At 49.0% G+C, this 7,262-nt stretch overlaps 1 protein-coding gene across 2 annotated transcripts in view; it reads right to left on the reverse strand.

Annotated features, from left to right (window-relative positions):
* Positions 1–909, reverse strand: part of NDRG4 (NDRG family member 4) — a 28,746-nt gene extending 27,837 nt beyond the window's left edge. For both annotated transcript variants that reach the window (XM_019505851.1, XM_019505850.1), the window contains exon 1: positions 803–909. The gene's annotated coding sequence lies outside the window, so the exon portion shown is untranslated. The remainder of the gene's footprint in view (positions 1–802) is intronic.
* Between the last annotated feature and the right edge of the window lie 6,353 nt (positions 910–7,262).

The following is a 7,262-nucleotide window of genomic DNA, read 5'->3' on the forward strand; positions in this document are numbered from 1 at the left end:
AGCAGTGCTGGGCCAGCCTCTTCCTGGTGGGGGCTGAGGGAAATCTGAGGGAGGCCGGGCTGTGCTGTGGGCAGGAGCGGGATGGGCTCAGCTGCCACCACCTGTGTGGGGTGGGCAGTGGTGGCAGCCCCGAGCATGCAGGCTGGAGATTGTGGTTCTGCCCGGGCTCTGGATCACACTGTCACTGCCTCAAGTTCCCAGCCAGGCTCCGAGAGCGGCTCTGCACCCTGCTGTGTGCCCTGCTAGTGCTGCTGGGGCTGGTCTCCACAGAAATCCCGGCCTCGTGCTATCACAGGGTGACTGCTGGGAAATGGAGTCTGGTCAGTGGCTGGATCTGCCATTTTGCCTACCCCTGGATTAACTGCACATGAGCTGAGGCCTTGCAGATGACAGGGAAAATTTCTGGACCTCTGCTGGTGATTAGCTTGTGCCTTGGGCATGTTGTTTTTACCCTGTAATGTAGCCATACATGAAAGCTCTTTGAAACCTCTTCAATCTCTGGTGATTCTTATTGTTTCAATTACATCTTGCAGCAGTGGGTTCCACAGGTTTCTGGATCCCATTCAGAAGTGTGATCTGAGGAAAGCATTACATCATGGCCATGCATATCTTTTGAGCTGCAGTGATCTGATCTGTCTCAGCACAAAGCATTGGTAGCCTCTGGGATTGAGGCAGATGGGGAATGTTTGACCCTACAGAGGATAACACTAACCACACTGACAGTGGTATTAGGCCCTTTTTCACTCCTCCCCCCACATATACTGTTAGCAGCTTCTAGCCAAGCTGAACATATTGTACTTACGGTTGAGTCCAACATCATGGTAGGTCAGGATGGCTGGGCGATTTCCTTTTGGGGACCCCCGAATAACCACATGAAGCAATCCATATGGGGTCTCAATATCATGCTCCTGGAAGAGAGAGAAGGGGGAGACACTGGGTGGCATCTCAACCCATCAAGGCCTCACCTTGTGAGTGGGGAAAGTGAAGATTGAGGAGGAGGTTCTCCTGGACAGCTACTGTACAATGAGAGTCACCAAGAAAGTGATCACCACAGAGACATTCTGACCCACATGTGATCACCACTATCTTCAGGCAGGAGTACATGACCATGCATGAGCCTGTTCTCATGCTGCAAGTGTGCTCACATACACAGAGACTCTCTCAGACCTTCACTTGTGTTTGCACCCTTGTGCTCACTCAGTTGAACATGCATGCCATCAAAGCCCAACACACATTAGTGAAGTGACACCTGGGTGTCTTCACATTAGATTCTTTCTCTTGCTGGCACAAATGGCAGCACCATGGGGTTAGGAAGGACCCCCAAGGTGCAGTAGTCTGACCCCTTGTGCAGATGAAGGATCTTCTCATCCTAAACCACCCCCGACACTCGGCCCTGCAGCCTCTCCTTGAAAACCTCCAATGCAAACTCAACTCTAGAGTTTAGGTTTTGAACCTACAACTTTTTCTTGTAAGCACATGCATACCCCAGCACACTAGCCCTCCAGCCCCAAGGCCACTGAAGCCATTTTCATGTCATTGCATCCAGTCCCCACAGATCGGCTCATTTCTGCACAGCAAGCAAAGGGGAACAATTTTACAGTGGAAGTCATTCTCCACTACCTTTCAATTGGTTGTAATGAATGACTCTGTGCATATAACAATCAACTGGACCCATACCCAGTCACCTACCCACACAAATCCTAACCACGGTGAGCAGTTGCATGCCCACAGTCTTAAAAACCAACCTCCACATGCAGGGAGGGATGGCAGGGTTTGTATCAACCCCACCCAGATTCATGTAAAGCTTGGGTCACCCATGATGTAACTAACACGGCAAACACTGGATGTTCCCCCTTGTCAGGTGGCCCTGCCCAGAGTACACATGCTCCAATCAGAAATCTCCACACACGCTGCATCTGTTTCCACCCTGCCAATGGATTGATATAAAGTAGCTAATGTGGCTGGTCCTTTTAAGTACCAGCAGAACAAAAATTCACTTTCTAGAGAGGCTCAGGAAAAAAAGGCTCCAAACCTCTAAGGTTTTGGTGGCCATTTTGTACTCTAAGAAGGCTGGATATAGGCCTAGAGCAGTTTAGACAGGGCTGCCCTGTTGCCCTCCACACACTGAGGCTTTGTCCACAAGGTAGGTGTAAGGTGCCCAACAGCAGTGCCCTCAAGAGCATGGATTGAGCATGTCCTGGTCGTTTCTCCATGAACAAGAAACATCAATGTGTGGACTGGACCAGCTCCAAGTTCCTTTGAGGCCTGAATCCAATGGTCTCCAATGGTAGCCAGTGCTTGCTTATTCAAAGCACAGGCAAGAACCCCAGAGCAGGCAGTTATGAGACAACCGGCTCCCACAGGAGATCTCATACTGGTCTCTGACTGAATGAAACACAAGGTTCAACTTGCTTCCCACATGTGTCCCATCACTCAAAAGGGTAACTCTGGATCTTTTGTCACCCACAGGAAAGCCTAAACCCTTCTGGGATCCTGCGAAATTCTTAGTCTCAACCAGCTCCAGTGGCAGTGAGTTCTACAGCTGAATTATGTGGTATGAGAAGCCTACTGCCTTTCATCAGCTTTAAACCTACTAGCTTTTAATTATAAGCAAGCACACCCCCACCCTACACACACACATGCACACACAAAGAGAAGGCAAATCCACATGATTCATAGCAGCTTAGCATTTCCTCCCTTATGTAACTGTGTGCAGCAGTTGGGAAAGAGAGACTGGTTGTTCTAATTGATTTCAACAGCAGCAGCCTTAACGTGCATGAAACAGGCAACACAAAACAAGTCCGTGTTCCTTCTGGAGCCACTAAAAATTTCAAGTACTTACAAAACATTCCAGTGGCAATCATCCCATGCAAAGGGATGGATGGGTTAAGTCCTACTTCAGCCCTATGCATGGAGTAGATTTCACCCATTATTGAATTAGACTTTACAGCACACTAGGGTAGTAGAAATTCTGATCGTCTTTCTACGCGGGGAAACTGAGTGTGGGCAAGGGAATGTGCTTTGTCCAGAGTCACACCATGACCCAAGGTAGAGCTGTGAAGAGAACCCACCTCTGGTACCCATAAACTGAGCAACCTTGCCAGGAAATCTTTATATCATTAGGCCCTAATTAGCACAGAGCTTTTAGCTGCTCTCAAGAGCATGGTGGTTTCATATAAATGGATCCCTGACAATTTTTTTCCTAATTTTTAAACCATCTGAGAATTAAAGGCAAGAAAGGGTAGCCTGGAGAAGCAAATATAAATATCCATCTCTGTATTGCAGTGCTAGCATTTAGTAGAAGCCACACTGAAACAGGAAGGTTAGAAATGGGCACCATAGGAAAGAAGGTCTTGCCCCATTAATGTTCTTGCATTTAGCAACAGTTAGAATCATAGAATCATAGAAAAATAGGGCTAGAAGGGACCTCAGGAAATCATTTAGTCCAATCTCCTGTTCAAGGAAGAATCATCCCTGTGTAAACCATTCCAGTCACATTGACTCCTCAAGGAAAGCCCAGGTCCTTGGCTGGCATAAATCACCATAGATCCATGGACTTTATGAGCGGTATGCTAATTGCACCATCTCAGAATCTTGCCCAGGAAGACAAAAATGATTGCCTCATAAACAAAATGAGAGAAATGATTCCATATAAGCAAACTGAACTCTAGTTCCCTGAGGTGCTGGCAGGTACAATGTAACTGGGAAGATCACAGAGACTGCATGAGAGAAGTTTCTGATGACAATACTGGGACAATTGTCCAAGTATTTATGGCTCAATGTGATGGACAAATACCAGAGAAGTTAAATACTCCAAAAACCTGATGGACTGCTCCTTTCTGTCCCTTTTGTGGGGGGATGAAACACAAGCCTTCATTTATACTTTGTTATGAAGGAAGGCTTATCCATTGTGGTAGGAAGTGCTGAGGATCATGGTCACTCTAGGTTCCACTTTAGGGCCACAGCAGTGAGCCAGTGGCAGGGAGAGCACTCTCCTGCTTATGTTCAAGACAGACCATCCATTGTTGCACCAGAATATGGAACTAATGAGAAGTCACAATGATGGTGAGCAAGCAGGACCCCAAGGTAGCAGTAGACAATCCCCTGCAGGGGAAACCAACACCTTGAAGTGCCAAATGGTGAGCAGGCTTACTAGGGTGACAGATTCTAGGGCCCTCTCTCATGGGAACTGCCCAATGGGTTCTGACCCCTTTTTTTCTCTGACCCATGCTCCACCCAGTCTAGCATCCCATCTGCAGCACCAGCAAAAGAGTGGAAATCCCCACAGCCAGCAGTGAGGGACTAACCCACCTCCATGGAGACCTCCTCCTGGCCTCCATGAGCTAGATACTGGCTTACACTCATTCCTGGAGGGGGTGCCTTGATGTGGGTGCTGAGGCCTAGCACCATAGCCTCTAGCCAGAAAGGCCAATCAAGCAGCTCACACCTGCATAAGACAACCTTGCCAAACAATCAGAATACTTTGTTCCTGCCAATGCTCCTCTGAGATGACTACTGTCTGAGGAGGACAATGTAAGGAGCCAGTCACAGTCTACACTGCTATTGGCTGGTGTGGACAGGTTTTCCATTGCCTCCCTCCAGCTCCAAGTCCATGACTTGCTGCCCTGTGCTATACCCAGAGCAGCAGCAGTACTGGCTAATGCAGCTGTGCCAGGTCTCTGCGCTTTGAACTCATAGCTATGTGACTAGAAGCAATGCCAACGCAGTGTGTTTTGTGGCCACAACAGGGGTGGCAGCTTTCCCTGAGAGCCAAATGGGCAGCTGGGAACATGCTGGACCTGAGAGCTGGTGCCTGGCTTAGAAAATGTTTCCTTGTACTGGAAGCTAGTGCAATTAATGAGCAGGTTCTTCAGCTGAGATCAGTGGGAAACCCACCCACTGGAAGAGAAGGAGAAACACTCCCATCATGGGACTGGGGCACTCTGGGACAGGCTCCTCTCTCCTGGGGCAGGACAGAGATTCTACTCCAATCAGGAGTAGAGGAGAAGGGACAGCTGGACAGGGGCTGAGGGCCGCAGAGGGAAGACAGTCAAGAGGCAGAACATCCTGGCTGTATCACCAGGGACAGGTGATGCTCCAATCTCAGCTTCCCCCTCAGAAAGGTTCTGGCACCATCATTTACTTTCTGGGGAAGGATACAGGAAGTGGGGTAGAGAAAAGGAGCCCTTCATAGATAAAGAGTTTCTTGAATTACTTGACAAGCAGAAAACACCCTGTGCTTTTCATCCAGCACCAGCTGCTCCTCTGTCTCCCGGCTCTGATGTGCTGCTGCAGAAATGGTTGATGTCCTCCCCGACAAACAAAGCTGGCTCCTGTCCTTCTCAGGATTGTGGTAATGAGAAGCCAGTATCATAACACAGCACAGGGCTCTGCTCTCCAGCCCCAGCTCTTCGCTCATCTCTCTCCTTTACATTCATTCTTGTTTTCTTGTTCAAACCCTCACAATCTCCAGGGCTCCCCTGCCACATGTGTGGGCGCGCGCACACACATACACACACACACTCTCTCTCTCTCTCTCTGCCCTGTTACACTCCACATCCCACCTGCCTCAACTGGTGGAGTTTGCTCCTTCACCTCCCTCCCTTGACCTAGCATCAATCTGGAGCAGGCATGGAGGTGGCAGCAGTACTGCAGCACACTGTAAAAGGGAGTGGGATCACAAAGCTCTGCAATGCGCTTTGACACAGGGAGGAAACCACAGCAAGGGTTTCGATCTTCAGTGTCTGCCTCAGTTGTTTAGTTTGCACCATATGTGCTCCATTCCTCTCGAATCAGATGGGGAGAGGAAGGGTCATAAACAAAGTTTTCTCCACAGTGCTGAGGGAAAGTCATCATTCCCTGCCAGTCCTCAGTCCACTATATTGGAGTTTTTCTGTTGTTATTCAGTCCACCGTGTCTTTCCAGGGAAGCTGATTTTTTCCCTGCTGCTGCTGCCTTTTGCAGAGAAGACACAGGTCAGTGTGTTCCTTCTGCAGAGCAGACAGGGCAGTGTGAAGTCAACATGTCCATGCCTTGGCTGGGAGGTAACTTGTATAGAAACCTCTGGTTTAGACTGGGGACAGGACCCCTTCCAGCACTGACCACTCCCAAGCAAGAGTACCCTCCCAACTACAGCCTATAGGCTGGTTTTGGGGCATTCAAAATCCTCACCCAAATTTGCACCCTCATGTACCTGGCAGGCTGAACTGACATCTGGTGTTTACTGGGGACTTGCAAGTCATGGTGCCGATACCCTGGTGATGTGATAGACAGATGGTGGCTCAATCTTCAAACTTCAGGACTCCCAGATTTGCTCTTAGTTAGACACCTTGGTGACCTCATTGGGAACAGCAGAGGGATAGGGATGGAGCAGCCTCAGTCCTGGAGTGTTTGCAATGCCAGCTTGAACCCACCTCCAGATATACTGCAGGCACCTGAGTGAGCTCCCAGCAGGACATGTGCTCTGTGCTCTGACTATGACACATGCACTGAGCCAGCAACCCTGGGCTCTGACGGGAAGCAGAGAGCTCATTGACCAAAGCAGCCTTCCACTGCTATCTCAAGTGAGGCTGGACTGTAAGACCTGCACAAGCAGCGTTTTATGGCTCCAAAACTAAGTACTAGACGTAAGTCAGCTTTTGTTGGCTTCTTCTGATTGGTGGATTGGCTCAGATGGTCACAGATCCAGCAAAAATCATTGGGTGCTCAGTACCAGGGGAGGGGTCTCGGTTGATCATTCCACAAGATCTCACTTCCTCTGGTCCTTGATTCACGGTGCTTCATGAACGTTTGAGAACATCAACTCCACTACAGAGCCCTGTGTTGGCTGGAGGTGTAATTCTGCAGTGAGAAATCACATACAACATCTCATCCTGGAAGTAAAAGGGCTTGCTTCTTTCCTTGGTCAACAGAGCACAAAACTGCTACTCTCAGTCACAGGCTCATGCCCCACAAAGAGCATATCATGTTTTAAAGGAGATTGTGAGCTCTTTGGCATGAGGGGAACCTCGGTCCTGTCTGGTACATCTGGACACTGCCACAATACTTCAGCACCCATCAGCTTCCACTGGAATTATGGGTGTTCAGCACCTCAAACACCTGGTGGCCAATATTTGGACCAGGGCATTCCTATTCACTTGGGTGTTTTCCCAAAGCCACTTGAATTTAAAAAGAGAGAATCTTTGGCAGCCAGTCACTAAAGCACCAGCCAAATTAGTGATCTAACAGGCTGCACTGCCATTCCTTAAAAGCATAGGGGCCAA

The sequence above is a fragment of the Gavialis gangeticus genome, unplaced genomic scaffold (assembly GCF_001723915.1).
Source record: "Gavialis gangeticus isolate Ggan-Ray unplaced genomic scaffold, GavGan_comp1, whole genome shotgun sequence".
NCBI classification, from domain to species: domain Eukaryota; kingdom Metazoa; phylum Chordata; order Crocodylia; family Gavialidae; genus Gavialis; species Gavialis gangeticus.